Source organism: Patagioenas fasciata, chromosome 13 (assembly GCF_037038585.1).
Source record: "Patagioenas fasciata isolate bPatFas1 chromosome 13, bPatFas1.hap1, whole genome shotgun sequence".
Classification (NCBI taxonomy): Eukaryota; Metazoa; Chordata; class Aves; order Columbiformes; family Columbidae; genus Patagioenas; species Patagioenas fasciata.
The window spans coordinates 23,307,339-23,324,344 of record NC_092532.1 but is presented as its reverse complement, the minus strand read 5'-3'; the positions used below and the strand labels follow the sequence as shown (position 1 = coordinate 23,324,344).

Genomic DNA, 17,006 nt, shown 5'->3' with positions numbered 1-17,006 from the left:
CGGTTCACTGGGATTTCCAACAAGAAAACTGCCAGGAGGAGAGAAGGACCAGCAATACCTGGCAAGAGGCAGAGTAGGGGGGTCTCTTCTCTTAAAAGAGGGCAAAGAGCACCAACCACATCAGCTAGCAAGTGAGGAAAGGCTGTCTGGGCCACATGTGATGCTCCTGCTGTGGTTGTCTCTGTCCTCATCATTCCCAGGGGTCAGGAATCACCAGTGGTTTAAATGCTGGGGAGGAAACAAATAATTATAATACTTAGCACCTGCTTGCAGTTTGCACATTGACAGCACTGCACAGCTATCAGCTAATGAACTGAACGAGGTGTTCAATTTCACAATGATTGTTAACGCTCAGTTAAAACCTACAAAACTGAGCACCAAATGGTAGAGCTGCAATTTCAGCTGTCGGCTCCTCGACGTTTCCTTCGTAATGGTGGATGGTGCTTAGCAATACTTAAGACAAACTATTTCTCCTCTTTCTCCAGCTTTTCCTGATGTTTGTGTGTAATGGGCTGTTCTTAAATGAGCCTCTCCCTTTCTGTGAGCTTGTAAATCTTATGTTGTAAGACCCTGGGTACAGAGTATGTTGAGGTAGGCAGGCTGTTGATTTTTGTAGGAGAAGGCTCTGTTGCAAGGCTTTGTCAAACCATGATACAAACACACACCAAAAATCAGAAAAACAACGAACAGCAGTTTACAGAGAAACTAAAGCATTCATCAAACTCTGTACATCTACCATAATTGAAACCTGACCAAGTCTTGAGTTTCTTTATAGTTTAGAATTTGACAAAACCTTTAGCACCTCCTTGATACACGCACACATGGTTTTAACACTCCCATGATCAGCTGCAGAACTAATGGCTGAAGCATGTGATAGATTGCATTTATTCTTCACCTTTAGATGCTTCACCCATATGTTGGCCATCTCCTTTGCCCTGCACACAGTGATCCATCGCCATGAGGCTACATTTTCCATCCTGCCTCCCCCCGGTAAGATCTGCTTTGTGCCTTTCAACAGCCACCCATAAATCTGCTTCTTCCTTTTCATCCTGGCACAAAGACAGGAGCCCTCCACCCCAAAGGAAGGCAGAACATCCCCACTGCTGGGGAGTCCAGCCCCGCCAATTCCCTCTGCGCCGCCACTGCTCACAGCTCCGAGCTCTTATTTCGTGGCATGTGTGGGGCAGGCAGAGCCATCCCCATCATGCTGGCTTAAGCAAGCAGATGGGGCTCCAGGGATTTCCCCTGCAGGAGAAATTTGGCAGCTCTCGCAGCTGCCCGAATCCTGCCCACGTTGTCCCAGGGAGGAGGGCCAGGCTGTGCGCGGGATTCACCGTGAGCGTGCCCAGACGAATTACGCTAATGCACTTCTCCACATACAGCTGTTTAAAGAAACTCACACTGCTGTCTCTGCAAGCATCATTTTATCCTCGATTTTTTGACCCTAGATGATAAAACTGCTCAGAAGCGTAGCTTGTTGTTATTTCCTTCTCCTAATCCAGTTTGCACCAAACTGACATTTTCCTCTCTCTTTTGCTCTTGTTGCGAGCACCCAGCATACAAGGTCATTGGGGGAAAGCGTACCATTGTGTCCTCAGATGAAGAAGCAGAGTAAGGTGGCTGATGTTCTGAAGGTTAACAGTGGGTTGCACATCTGGGTGAATGAGAGCTCACCAGAAGAGGTTTGGTGCCTCCAGCCATCGCAGCGGCAGCATGGGGACCGGTACCTGTCGTGTCTTCAGTGACCTTTATTCGGATCAGCCGTTGCATTGCACCACGCACATGTCTGGTCTGTCTTTCTGGACACGGTGTGGAATTTGTTAGATGTTGCTTCAGCAGTTATACTTACGGGATTGAACAAATTTTACAGTCATGGGAACACAAAGTAGTAGGAGCTGCCAGGTTAGAAAGAAAATAATTATTTCTGAACTTGAACTACCAAATTTGATGGCAAACGTAACAAAGTGCAAGTAGCCTCTGTCTCACGGAGAGCCATTAGCAATGTTTATGTAGCCCTAATTTTGCAGGCTCTGAAGACCCACAGTGCTGCAGTCTGACTGAGATAACTGCATGCATCAGAGCCCTGCAAGACTTCACGATATTGCTGCAGTAGCAAAGTATTTATGGAATCTGGAGAAAGAGACTGGGACAAAAAGCTCCAGGGGTCTAATCCTGGCCCTGCTAGTGAATTACTGTGTGATTTCAGGCAAAGTATTTGCCTTCTATTTCTACGAGACTTCATCTTGTGCGACTGCAGAACAGGTACCAACAGGACTCACCTGCTGCCCAGGTGAGCTGGCAGGGATGATGGATTCATCCCCAGGCTTTACGGCTGCCTGGTGGTACCTGGTCCCCTCTGTGCTGCCCTTGCAGCAACCCCCGGAGCCCCAGCCCTGCACACCGCAGCCCCATCCGCCTCCACCCAGGGTCCCTGCCAGCCCCGGCCACCCAGAGGGTTTAATTTGCCCCCCAAGATCAGGTTTCCTATCAGGTTTCCTTCCCTCAGCAGTGGTGCAGCTGCCCACACTTGTTGGCACCAGGCTTCCCACACCACGGCAAGCTGACCAAGGCTCTCACTCACCTACTGATCATAAAAAGCTGTAAGGTGAACGGTGCTTCACCCCACTGTTATGCGGACTCACCACAGATTATAAATATAACTCTGGAAAATCATTCCTTAATTAGTTGAAATTGCATTAATTAAAAATGGGAGTGATGGGGTTTTTTTCCTTTGGCTGAGGGAATAAACAAGAATACTTGCAAGGGTCTTTTACAGAACAAAGCAATGGAAGCAGCAGAGGAGACGGTGCTTTTAATGAAACGTGTATATTTACTAGTAAAAATGCGCTACAGATGCATATGTTGGGTAATAAACAAAGGGCTGAAAATCTGTCTGATCAGCAAGACTATGACTAGCTACTAATTAGGTGTATCTCATTTAGGAAAACCTACTTGGCTGCCTGAGTTTTGTTTGAGGGGGCCGGGATGGGACACAAGGAGAGGGGGGTGGCTGTGCTGGAGGAGCAGCCGCAGCGATGAGACAAACAAGTTTGAAGCAAATCTTTCTCATCCTCTATCCCAGGCCAGGTCTATTAGCATCTATTCCAACAAACCCTGGGTTTTGACCTTTTTCTTCTCCATCACCGAGTTTTCTCACTGTCTGCCAGCACATGCAGCACAGGAGAACCCCCACAAAGAGGGGTGGGGACCCCAGCTGGGCTCCCGAATGCAGATGCTGGGGGCCAAGGTCCCCACTCTCCATAGGTCAGGGCACCAATGTGTGTTTTATGTACAGCTGAGGCAGCTGGAGGGAAAGCAGCTCTGCTCTTGGCAGCTGTGAAGAAAAGAGCGCAGGGCAGGTTCCGCTCAGCAGAAAGTAGTGCTTTAAAAAAAAATAAAAGTGGTCTTCATAAACGAGACTTTCTTGGCTATGATCATTAAAATAAATGGAAGCAAAGAGATTAATAATGAAGTAACCCAAGCAAATCAGACAACGTAGCCTGTCTCACATCCATTTCAATCTGAAGTTCATTTTGGCTCATGCATCTGAGTCTGAGTGAGTTTTCCTGATTGATTGATAATAGCTCACATCCAGGTAGTATTTTTTTTCTTCTTTTTACATTCAAAGGGTTTTAGAAGGCATGGTTTTGCAAATACCCATTGTCTGAGCCCAAAAATATAAATGTAGTTTCTAAATTGATTTTTGTAGGCAGATGCTATTTCCATTTCATTTCACTTGAGAAGAAGTTGTCTGTTCAGTTATGTTGATGACAATTTTATACCTAGACAGATAAAAATCAAGGCATCCGCTTTCTCTTGCACACCAAATTCAGTGTGAGACATGGAAGTCTCAGTCCATGCCGAGCACTGTGGCAGTGACCCAGAAAAGCATCTTCCCGTGCACTTGGCTTTAACCGCATAAATAACCCTGGGCAGAGCGCTCCCTTGCATGTGTTTGGCTGTGCGCTGTCAGCGCAGGTTTCGCCATCCTGCACCCTACCCCTGTGAAATCTGGAAGCCTTGGGGGCCTTTCAGGGCTGAGATGAGATTCCCACAGCGGGGTCTCTGACGCCGATGGGCTGCATGGCACAGCCCAAGGCTGCGACCGGAGCCGCTGCCCCCAGCCTGCAGCCCCCTGCCCCAGCTGGGGAGCGAGCCGGCCCGCGGCCGAGCCCCCAGGCAGCCCTGATAGAGACATCAGAGCGAACGCATTAAATAAATAGGGTCTCATTAAGTGCTACGTGGTCTGTGTGGTTGAGCAGGGACAGCGACTGCTGGGAGCTGATATGTGACCTTTTTGCTGCGGTGGGCAGCACTGCCCAGCCTGGCTGCGCTGCTGGGACGCGGAGGGGGCAGCTGGTGGAAACCACCCCCCCAGGGATGGGGACCGGGTCTGGGTCAGAAATAACCCGTGCTTGGGCACCTTCCAGCCCCTCTGCAAGAGTCATTTCACGTGGAGAGGGTGAAGGAGCTGCCTTCCAGCGCAGGATGGTGTCCCTGTAGGTGACTTGTTGGCTGAATTCCTGCCCAAAGGATTGCGCTAATGCGGCTGGGATGGCATCGCTTATTGATGGTGCAGTAGGGTTTCTAGAGCCTTGTGCAGGAGTCTCTTTATTTATTATTTAATTCTAAATAAACAAAATAAATAAATCATATCACTTATATGCCATACTGGTAGGTGCAATGGAAAAAGCAAAGATGGATGGAGAATGTCACATTTTAACCTAATAGCTGTACAGTTTTGTGCTATATTTACTCTATTTGATGTTTAGCTGCATCAGTATCAGAATATTAAAAGCATTTTTTAAAAAATCAATAATTAAACCTGGATTCCATTATTATTCGGTGCATACAAATTCACAGACCAGTTGTACTAAACACGATAGAAATATCATACCATATGTAATTGTACTCACGCTAATTGCACATTCTGGCACATTATGGGCTAATGATCCTTGAAGTTACCAAACAGTTCAAAGATCAAAGGCCACACAGTCAAAAATTCTAAAATAAAGCTCCTGATTTGTGTATTTATGATAATGATGTCCTAAATCTGATCTCTTCCCCTCATATAAATAACTATATATAATTATATAATTACATAATAATTAGCCTGTATTCCCAAAGCAATTACAGAGTTATTCCATGGGTATTTGAGCCCAAATAAGGACGCCAATACCTGGCGTCTCCTCCCGCTTCCTGCTTGGCATCTCTGACTTGCCATCAGTTGCATACGTGAAAATATCCTGGGCTTTCCGAGTCCGTTCTGCTGTGGGTTTTGCCAAGGCCAGATTTTTATCTCCGGTTGCTGCTTCTGTTTAATTGGTAGTTTGCAGATAATAGAAACTCAGAGGAATATTATTCGCTCATCTTTAAAGAGCTGGAAGCCAAGAGGGTCTGGTGGGGCGCCCAGGAAGCCTTGCAGAAGCCTGAGATGGGAAGGCAGCATTTTTATCACCTTCCTTATTCAGGAAAAAAAAAGAGAGAGCAAGAAAGAGCAAGGCAGCCTGACCAGGAGCCAAAAGGAGATGATTATGTGGTTATCCAGAGGGATTCTTTCTATTACTTGAAAAATCAGAGCGCAGATTCAGAGAGACAGGTTGATGTGCTCAGGAAGATCAATGAATATGAGAGGTTCATTGATGGCATATGCTTGGGTTTAGACCTAAGTGGCAGCTCCAGAGGCGGTGACAGCAGAAGGGAAGGGAAAGCCAATGGTCCGTGCAGCACCCTGGGCTCTGCGCTGGCAACCGAGTGCCCTACCCGGGGAGAAGAGGCAGCACCAGGGCCTGGAAGCAGCCAAGCGTGATGAGATTTCAGCCACAGATACCACGGAGCGACATTCTGAGAAGAGCACAGGAAACAAGCGTGCCTTAGAAAAGCTCTGGTGGAGCCTGAGGCACGCCGGTGGTGGGAAACGGTGAGGAAGGGGCCCAATGGTGCCCTCAGAGACATCGGCAAAGTGCAAACAAAAAACTGAGGGGAAAGAGGTTTTTCAAGTTTAAATGTTTGCTCACGTGTGTGGTGGTTGTGGGGTGTTGGTTGGTTGGTTGGTTGGGTTTTATTATTCTTTACAACCACCTAAAAGGGGTTTGTAGCATGGAAGGTGTTGGTCTCTTCTCCCAAGCAGCAAGTGATAGGAGTAGAGGAAATGGCCTCAAGTTGCACCAGGGGCAGTTTAGATTGGATATTAGGAAAAAATTATCCCTGGGCAGGGTTCTCAAGCACTGGAACAGGCTGCCCTGGGAAGTGGTTGAGTCACCATCCCCTGAGGTGTTCAAAAGACCATTAAATGAGGTTCTTAGGGATATGGTTTAGTGCCAGAGTCAATGGTTGGACTTGATGATCTTGAGGGTGTCTTCCAACTAAAATGGTTCTATGAGTCTATGATTCCATGGTTCTTTCATTTAAACCACCTTGCAAACACTCACCATTAAAGGTTTTAAGTTGCGCTCTTGTTCTCTACAATACTTTTGTTTATCCTGGTCTGCAATCACTTCAACACACTCATCCAGCCCATCGTCAACAGGCAAAAGCACTTGGTCCTGCAGTTCGACAGGAGCCTGTCCCTGTGTTACACACTGGTGGAGTGAGCTGCTGGAGACAGAAGGACCAGAAATATTTGGCATGGGGCAGGAGGCTTGGAGGCAAAGTGAGTTAGGGACCATCAGGATAGCCAGGAGCTCTGGAGCACCGACCTCCAGGCACATCCAGGGTCAGCAGGGAGAGTATATCCAATACGTTAATGGGTACTGGGAGCCAGGAACTGGTTTTAAGGAGGACTGGAAGATATTCTTGCTAGTTCAGTGAAGATTGTAAAGCAACTGAAGCAGTTTCTAACGTTATGGAGCTTTTTGTTAGTTTCATCTCCTGTTTTGCAGATGCATTCAGATTTCCAAAATGGAAAGCTGAGGTGGTTGGTTCCTAACTTAGGGGAGGCAACAAAATCTGAACAAATGAACAGCTAGCGGTTTATAGGAGGTTTTGTCTATATTGTATACCTTCCTGCTCCAGCAGGGGGATTGAACTAGATGATCTTTCGAGGTCCCTTCAAATCCCAAACATACTGTGATACTGTGATAAGCCATGACGATGTGCAATAATATAAGTAAGGCTCATACTTTCAGGCAGTGGCTTGCAGATAAATTTTGTGATGGCCATCAGTGTGATTCCAGAAAGTTAACTGTGGTCTCAGATTTAACTATGAATGTGTTGTTGTAGGAGCTCTTTAGGAAATGTATTTCTATGCTTTTTACTGTCAAGTCCGCATACACAAATGGATGCTTCAAAGCAAAGAGATTCAGCACGGAGCATCTGGCCTGGTCTCTGCTTATCTGCAGTTCCGAATAACACTTTTTTTGCCTTGTTACAATTGCATTAATTTTCAGGTTCTTCTTGGCTTAAATATGGAGGAAAACTGGAGTTTGGAAAACTGCAAAAGGAAATAGATTTTTAGATATGCTAACTATGAAATACACATCTGTATGATCAAACTGAAAAGAATATGTGATAAAAGAATACAAAATCCTATACTAAATCTCATGTATAAAATGACTGATCGGGCAATCCGGACTCCAATAAAAATATTAGTGAGAAAAAACCAATCAGAGACAAAGGCTGAAGAACTGAATTTCTTTATTTTGTTCTTTCCTCATCTGAAGCGAACAAACAATGCTTCGGACAGAGGGTGCACTGCTGGGGGGCAGGGGAGCAGCAGTAAAGCAACAGCCATGGCCGGGTCCAGAGTTACAATCCAAGTGATTCAGCAACACTGGGATTCCAGGGGATTCACAATGCAGACACTGGGCGGGGAATAAGAGCATTTTAAAGCAAATCATGTATTAAAGTGTCTATGTATATGTGAATGCGTGTATATGCAAGATATATATGTCTCTATATAAGCGCATATTTGTAATGTATATACATCTATTCATGGGAGTGTGTCTGTGAATGTATGGCTGTACAAGAAGTGCCATTACGCTCACATTCAGGAGTAATGGCATCCACGTGAACAACCGCTCTGGAGCTGGGAAAGTGTTTTACTGTTGTGAATCGCCCAAGGGTTCAAAACCAGAGGACTAATATAACACTTAGGAAATTAAGACTACTCGGGTTATTTAGATGGAACTATTGTATTTCATTCGAAGTGCAGTAAACATATGGATTAATCAGCCAATACGACCACTGAGGCAAAGACTGTGGCTTGTGCTCTGGAAAAAATGATTTCTTTTAATTTTTTTTGTAATTTCTACTTGTTCATGGGACTAAAACAAATATTTAGATGACCGACCAATTTGCTGGTGAAAGTTTTTTGTAGTGTACTTCAACTGATCATCATGCATGGGATTTTCACTCTTTTAAAAATATATATATTTATTTAAAGACAAATTGAGGTAGCTGTTTTCTGTGATTCTTGAATTCTGAAGTGCTCCATATGCAGTTTACACAGTGACAAGCTGAGGTAAAGCCTTGTTTTAACCCCAGCCTTGCCTAGCTCTCTCCGTGGCATCCACGCAGCCCGGCACTGCAGGAGTTCTGCACTGAGCAGGTCGGTGCCTTCGGTGGCTTCTCCAGGGCTTCAGTCAAGTGCCTATTGCTGCAGCAGCACTTTAAGCTCAGCTTTCCAGGACCAAAGCTGAATCAGCACTTCAACAGACACGTCACCACACTGTTTGTGATCGTTGATGTAATTATTGGTAGCTCCCAAGAGCATTTGGGACGCAGGGCAGAGGAACGTAGTGTGAACCCCAGGTCTACCCTCACACCTTGCTCTGCCGACCCAAAAGAAGGAGCAGGGGAAATGCTGCTGTAGATAGGATAGCGGCTGTGCCACAGCTGCTCTTGGTCACGCCTGGTGTGTTTGGGCTGGTGGTGAAGAGGGGTTTGCCGTGGACACCACCTGCCACGACCTACAGAAAGAACAGCAGGCTCAGCTGAGCTGAGCTGCTCTTTGAGACTGTCCTGCCGCGAAGGGGCAGGCGGGGTTTAGCGCAGAGCTGAGCAGACGAAGGTGGGCAAATCCAGGATAACTGTGGACAGAGCAAGGTGGTAGAAGGGTTCTGAAAGAGGGATAAAACTGCTGTTCTCTGGCTCATCTGCGGGGGTGTGGTTATGCACTCACAAGTGTAAAAATACTGACAGCAAACTGACATTTGTCAGTGCTGACGTGCAATGAGGTCTCTGCAGAACAGGCTCCATTTGTTTGCCAGCACAACCCCAAACCCACAAGCACAGAGGCGATGGCAGAGAATGTGGGTCTCTCAGTGTTGCCTGTATTTACATAAAGGAATTTCACTTGTGTTACAGCTTCCTTGGGAATACATGGCAGGGGGGAGAGGGGTAACTCTTCAGCTGAGGATGCTGTCTGAGCCTTACATAAATACCTGTAGAATTGCTCAAATAGTTCATTAGTAGCTTATGAGTTGGTGTGCTTGCATTCCTCTCTAGCTCTAATTGCAAGGATGTTGATTCGCCCTGCATCCGAGCGGAGCCGGCTAACAGATTCTCTGCTCTATTGCCCCATTAAATGAGGTGTTACTGTATTTGACTCAAGCTGAAAAGGATCCCATCCCGTTTAGTGAAGAGACTGGCTAGGGCTGACCTAGCTGGGGACAGATTTCCTTCCAAATCTCAGAGAAGTCCTCCTGAATATGAGATGTTAATTGTGGCAGGAATTAAGGATTAAACAGTCATGGCTTCAGGTTACTATGGGGAACTGAAATCAGGATTACAAAAGAAACTGGGCCATGCCCTCACAATGCTATTACCCCAGTTCTTGAATCTAAAAAACCTTGGAAACTCATCCTTGGTGACCAATAAAAACTAGGCGAAGTTGTGCTTACTGAGGCCTGAGGAAAAGAGTTATAATTGCGCAGCCATAGTCCGGACCCCTTTCAAAGCTGAAGATAACATCAAGGACGAGAGAGTGAAATTCAGTCCTGATTTATACCCTCTGCAACCTTTGTTAGAGCCAACGCTCCAGCGCTGGCCGTACATCAGCCCACAACTGCATCAGAGAGCGAACCCATCGCAGGAGCATCTCCCCCCGGGCAGAGACGTGGGGATGTCCCTGTGTCCGTTCAGGCTCCAGCCTGGGGCATCCATTCACCCCAATGGCTGGATCCTGCTCCCGGGGGTCACAGCACCTACTGGAGGGCTCGGCGTTAGGGTGATGCCCCCTATTCGAGTTCCTAAGGGGGACGCTCGGATGGGCTAAATATTCATGATGGTGCAAACCCCCGTACCTGACCCCAGAATACAAAGCCATAGGGATGAACGGGAAGGAAAAGAAATTCCATGGTTGAAATTTATGACATGGTAGCACATACTTAATAACCAATTAAAGCCAAGATTTATTGGGAGCTAAATTACATTTGTATTATAAATAGAACTAAAATATACTGTTACAGAACAAAAGCAAAACATCTTAGCATTTAATATTGTAAAAGACAAAGTAATCTAATGGACCCTAAATGTTAATGGGTATAAAGATTTACACTTTAATTGCATTTTTAAGTCATCTTATTTTACAGTGCTCTTTTCTTCTACGTACATAGAAATCAACAATGTGCTGCAACATTATACTTAGTAGTGGCAAGACCGACTTAAGGAAACCTGTTATTATAGGCAAGATGAGTTTATTACTTATAAATCCTCACAAACGTTCTAATTGAAATGAGCAGTGGACTTTCACTGACCTTGGCTGTCTATATGTGAGACCTTCGTAGCAAATGAGGCTGGTGAAAGCGTGCGTGTGAGGGAAGATGGGAAGTGCGGGAGTGGTAACAAGACAATTTGCGTTTGTAAAGACAAATAAACTATATTCGATTTTGGGATTTGCTTTGGGGGGGGTGGTGGGTAAAGACCCAACAAACGTAGCGAATGGTGAAACCTGAAATTACACCTGATGGAATTATCAAATAATAACATATTTATTAAAGTATTTTAAGCTGTGTTCCAACTTTGGGGTCACATCTGAGGTTAGCATTTTAGGACCTGCATTCACAGCATATAGAAATGCCGTGAACTTCCCAGAAACGGATTCCCGTGCTCATAAAATGTCTCTTCCAGTTTGTGTTACCACTTGAAGATTCATAAGCTGAGTTACAGTTACAGATAAATCTAACTCATATTACATTTGAAAAAAATAAATGTGCACTAAAAGTAATTAAAGCATGTTGGTTCATGAATAATACACCATTTTACTACTATTTGCAGAGTATAATGAGGCAAGCTACTAAATTGACAATGAATGCCCTATTATGTGATTGCCAACTGTTTTATAAGATATTGAACAGATTCATTTATTCTATCATCATGTGCATTATCAAGCTATTGCTTTTTAATAAATTAATTTCTCCCGTGTCTCCAGAGCCTTACTTTGAAATGTGGCTGAAGGCATAAATGAAATCAATTTTGTGGTCTGAGCTTAACTACCAGTGCCGGGTGACTTAGGAACACGGCGTCGCAGTCGGCGGCCGCCGCAGAGGGGACTTGTGCCGGGTGGCCCTGGAGGGGCTTAATTGCGATGGCGAGGATGCCTGTTAATAGCCAGCTGACAGAAACAGTCACCCCTGCGGCGCAGGGCTCTGCGACAGCTCCTGTTTATCGGGGACGCTGGGTGCCAGTCATCCCAGCTCCCCTGCCCTTCACCCCCACCCACCAACGCGCTGTAAATTGACCCTTTAATTGTTTAGCGCAGCCTAAACCTGGTGACACCACTCATTGACTGTAAAGCAGCACTTAATCCCCGGCTGGGTGATGGTGTGGTTAGGAAAGTAATGTGATTGCGGGGAAAATATCTCTGCTGGCGGCTGCGCACGGTGTTGGGGAGAGGATTATCGGTGAGCCCGACACGGGGCGTCCGCGCAGCCCCGGTGCCGCAGAGCTGTTTCGCTCCATGGTAAACAACTTCTAATTGCGGCTGTTGACAGGACTCACCGTGTTATAACTAACCTCGCCGCAATGTTATTATTTCTGAAGGGAGCCTTTCTCCGTATTTTTAACAATAAGTCTGACAGGTGCCGTATTAAAAACAGCGCTTAATTCTAATGCAACTATTCCCACCCGCCTTTCCCTTTTCATTTTTGTGCCTCTGTAATGCATGAATTTCTACCGCTCATAAAGATTAAAGGAACAGCTTTGCTGGAAGGAAAATATTCCTGGTTTGTTTGTAGTCCAGGTACATTTGAGATGGTCTCAGTACCAGCTCCCTGTTTCCTCTCTTCTCCAGCCATGCTGGCTCAATGCTAGGAGGGAAGGAGAGGGAGGGAGATAAAGCCTTCCCTGGGATGAGATATAACTCAGGGTCCACTGAAGCGAGATTTCAGCCTTCTTTTGGGCCGCACAGCCCGTGATGTATTGCTGACTGCTGTTCACCAGAGACCCAGCCCGGCCAGCAGTTCGCTTACAAGTTTACACTGGATTTAAGTCAAAATGCTAAAACACCGGTGTTCAATCAGGGCTAACTGTATGCTCGGCAGACAGCTCCCAGCAGACTCCGTGCTTGTAAAATCCAATACACCACATAAAGTAAGGGTTTATGGAGGTGCAAGGGGTTTTGAAGACGGTTTTGTTTTTCCCCTTCCCTCCTGCTTGGCTACTTGTGACGCTGCTTTTCAGGTGCTGGGACGCCTTTAGCTGCGTCCCACGCATGGAGCACGCAGGAGCGGAGGGCTGAACCCTTCTCCATAGCCTTTCCCATCACTCCTGCCCTTCCTTGCAAAGGCGAAGTCCATTTTAAGGCCATTAGTGCTGTGTTGATGCGGTGATGAGAGGAGGAACCAGTGCGGCTCCCATGCACTTGCTTTCTCTCTCCTCCCTGTGCAAAGAGCTCATGCGTTTCATGTCCGCAAGCATCACAAAGAACTTTACAGAGCTGCCGCTGTTAAAGGCCAACACCAGCTCAAAGCTTCCTTTCCAGGAGGGATCACGTAAATCCGGCGTACAAAGCCCCTAATTTAGACTGTGCTCACATATTGGCGAGCACCGCACCAGACCTGCGGAAGGTTTCTATATGAACACTGCACGCTGTGCAGACTTGAGTCCCGAAGCACTGGCTAATGTTCAGTTTTTATAACAGTTCTTTAAAAAGAGTGAAGATAACCAGCCAAAATAGTCTCACCAGGCATTTGGCGATCTGTTCTGTATCCCCTTAAGGCAGATAATTTTCTGGGACTCAAAATATATATATTATTTCTTCCTCTCTCTCTTTTTCTTTTCTTCTTTCATAAGCAACTGCCCAGCAAATTGATAAGAACCCTTTTTTAATTAGATAGTGAAGTTGTAGGGGTAATGTTCCATATAAAAGGTCTATAAAACACAGCAGAATTAATAAAATTACTGCTTCTCATTTAATTCAGGTCTTCCAAAGGGATCCGTATGTCTTGCTTTGGTCTGTTTGTAGTACTTCTCTCCACCACCCAGCCATGAATTGATTAAAATCACATTCCTTACTTAAAACCGGAGCCCAGTTGGTAAGAGATACTGGATAGTAATTAAGGTCTCTGTGCAGACACACGAACCCCCATTAGAAAAAAGGAGGAATAATTGTGCGTCGCTTGGCTTCTATGCAAACACAGCTCATGTTGACAGCTACCTCTGGATGACTCCATCAGTACACACTTTATCTCCAGCTGTCCAAGTCATTTTCCCAGGATTTCGCCCCTCTTTTTCACTCCTCTCCACACAGATGGATTAGAGCAACAAACGGTTTACATGCTGCACATCATTAGCTATCCTCCCTCACTACCCAGCAGATAACAACTGGGCTCTATCATCAGGACATTCATAACACCTTGACACTTTTACAACTATGCTGTTCCCTGCCAGAGCAATCTTCTCTTTTAAAGCATGAAGCTAATTCACGAAACACCCATTGGAAAGTACTCTGCAAACGCAACGGGGGTGGGGGAGAGAGGAAAAAGCGCAGGCCAGGAAAGGCATCCAGTAAATAACATAGTTATCACTGTTAAAAAATCAAGAGAAAAGCAGCATGTGCTTTCTCCCTGAGATACCGCTCTATTTCCCTGTTGCCTGTGTCCCACGGTGAAGAACAGCAGTGAACAGCCATGCACCTGCTGTCCGTATCTCAGTGCTTCCATTGCTGTGTCACCAGAGCCACCAGCGCCCATGTCAGTGCCCGCTGGCTGAGCCCACGGTTCGGCCGGGAGTGTTTTTGGGTCCCTGTTCAGGTGCTGTGCTCCTGGCCATGGCCTGGCAGCTTCCCCAGGGATGGCTGCTGCTGGGGGGCCCCTTTGCGAAGGGCCGGTTGGAGGCTTCAGTCACTAACGTGGTCATTGTTGGGTGTTACCAATGGCTTATTTTGTTTTTGTTCTAAACTGCTTCCAGTCTCGGGGTGTCCTGACTCTCATAGACTTGTTATTAAAACCATATATTCCCTGCATAGGTTGGATCGTGCGTCAGAGAACGTGCACACTCAGACATGATCCTACACCTAAAATAAAATAGAAGCCTACATCAGCCACTGTGGATGGAAAGAAATACATTTTAGCAGCATTTTCCAAGCTTCTCAGCATGGCCACCTGCCACCCCAACCATACATTTTAATGTATAGTACATGCTTGTTTAAAAAAGAAATACGTAAGGAGAAAGAGTAATTACCGTAGCTTAAATTCAGCCTGATAAGAAGGGCTTGTACAGTCTGAGCAGCTGTTCCACTGCCATTCAGATTATGAAAATATAATCCTAGAGAACCTTGTCAAGATAAATACAGAGCATGAAATGTATAGGCAATTTTTCCCCAGCCACATATAATGATCAATTCCAAAGCCACAAGTGATACCAAAGGATAAAATCAGATCTGTCTAGACGTTCTCACTTACAAGATATTGATCATTCCAATGGTAAACTGGTTAGTATAAGTGTGTTTGGCTTGAAAGGTCATGAGCTTAGCACTTGACAAGGAGTTATTCAACCTTGATACAAGTCAAATTATTGCAGTGTTGCTGGAAAGACTGTCTCGAATAATCCCGACCTGGTCTGAGAATAGCTGAAATTTGTCTTACGGATCTCAAAAGAAAAAGGGGGGGGGGGGGGGGGGGGGGTGGAAACAAAGTAAACTTGGCATGTGTTTCTGCTGGTTTACCTCAATCTGATGTTGCAAGTAGAGGTCCCAGCAGTCACTTCCTGGGCAAAAAGCGTGGGCAATATCTGCTGCATGGACACCAGTGGAAGCCGTCATTGACTGAAATGGCACTTCCATTCCCCTAAGAGCTTCTGGTTGCTCTTCACTGCTGGCAAAGGAGTTTGCTCACTCATCTACATGGACGTGACAGACCCAGGGCACCCGCACAGACGGGGAGACAAACACCCCTGCCACATTAACATGGGCAATGTTGACTTTGGAAGGAAGTCAGAGCGGAAAGGGTCAAGCAAGGCCCCTCGGGGTGCAGGTGGGAACTGCTCTGCAGCATCACCCTGCAGTGCCTCCCCTTCAGAAAGTCCCGTGGGGCTTGGGAGGTGTCCCAGTCCTTACCCAGCTGCCTCCTTTTTTAATGGGGAGAACTAGAGAGTGTTTATTAGGACAATTAGGAGCTTGATGTAAGTTTGCTGGACCTCTTCCAAGAACTGTAAATACCCCATCTATTTTGCTTTATTCAGTTCTTTTTGTTTTGCTGATATGATACTAGTTAAGGTTAATGGGGTTTGCTTTAATATTAGACACAGGACCACTTAACTACCTTTAATGAACACCGGAGTCAATGCATTGTGGAGTAATTCACACAGACATTGCCTCAGGTAAATCAACCGGAAAAATGTAAGCCAGTCAAATAAAGAAATCCGACCAGCTGTAAATGTGCCAAATTTTACACCAAAATATATTTGAAAACCAATGACTTCTTAGGCACATCTGGGATATTAAAACTGAGGGTTTGGAGTCTGTTTCTTTTCTATTGCTTTTCCTTTCTGCTGTCCCCTGCGCATCCCTCCTGTGCGGAAATCAAGCTGAGAGTGTAAGAAAAACTAAACTATTTTCACAAGTGTTTCTAATAATAGAAGAAAATGCTTTGCAGCTTTCTGCCATTTTTTTATTATTTGGAATGTACATGTTTAGAAAAGAAAAAGCTTTTCTATGTTTAGGTATCTCGACACAGGTGAGAGACAAAGAGGAGGAGGAGGGAGGGAGAGAAGAGGAGAGAAAGAAAAAGAAGGAAAGAAAGGAAAAGAATGAAAGAAAGAACAGAGAAAGCAATTTTATCTATCATCTCAGAGAAAGTAGTGATAGTGAAATAAATTCTAGGCAGGGTAATACACCAGTGTCAATAAATAGTTATTAACCAGCAATAGGAACCAGAGGAACCCAACCCACTCAATGAAACTCACTTGATACTAACGCAAAACTCTGCTAACATTACCACTGCTTTTACCTCGTAACAGTGGAATAGTGAGTCGTGTACAAAGGAAAACCACCTTGCAGATATTCTTTGAAGGAAGGCAGGCAATCTCTCTAAGTACTGAATTCTCATAAAAGCATGCAATATTTCAGCAATAAGGAATGACAGGGTGTTCATTATCGGTTATTAATGTTTGCCTAAATGGAGCATAAGGTCCAGGCCTTTGGGGGAGTGCAGAGCTCCCAGCGTTGCTTAATTACTGCCTCTTCTTCACCCAGCCATGCCAAGCTCTGATGCGAAGCTCTGCTGTCCTAGACCAGCTGTATTATCATATGAGAGTAATTCTGTTGGGCTGGGAAAAGGAAAAAAAAATAACCCATTTATTTGAGAAGGCTGTTGCACAGGTTAATCAGTTTTTCTCCCCAGATAAACTCCAGACAATACAAAGAATTTGCCTGTAACCCTCACCTCAACTTGCAAACACACCCAAGCCATTACAGCTTTCCAATATTACACTATACCAACATCTGGCACGGCCAGGACAAAACTTCCAGGAGACAAGAGCGAACTTTACTTTTTCCCCCTCTCCAATAAAGGCTGACAGAGGTGTCTGCTCTTTCTGGAATAGCCCTGGTTGTTTCTTTATTCTGC

The 17,006-nt window shown here is 45.5% G+C and overlaps 1 protein-coding gene across 1 annotated transcript in view; it reads left to right on the top strand.

Moving 5' to 3' along the window:
• MAF (MAF bZIP transcription factor) overlaps positions 1-17,006 on the top strand; it is a 192,389-nt gene that overhangs the window by 167,089 nt on the left and 8,294 nt on the right. The gene's annotated exons all lie outside the window — the stretch shown is intronic.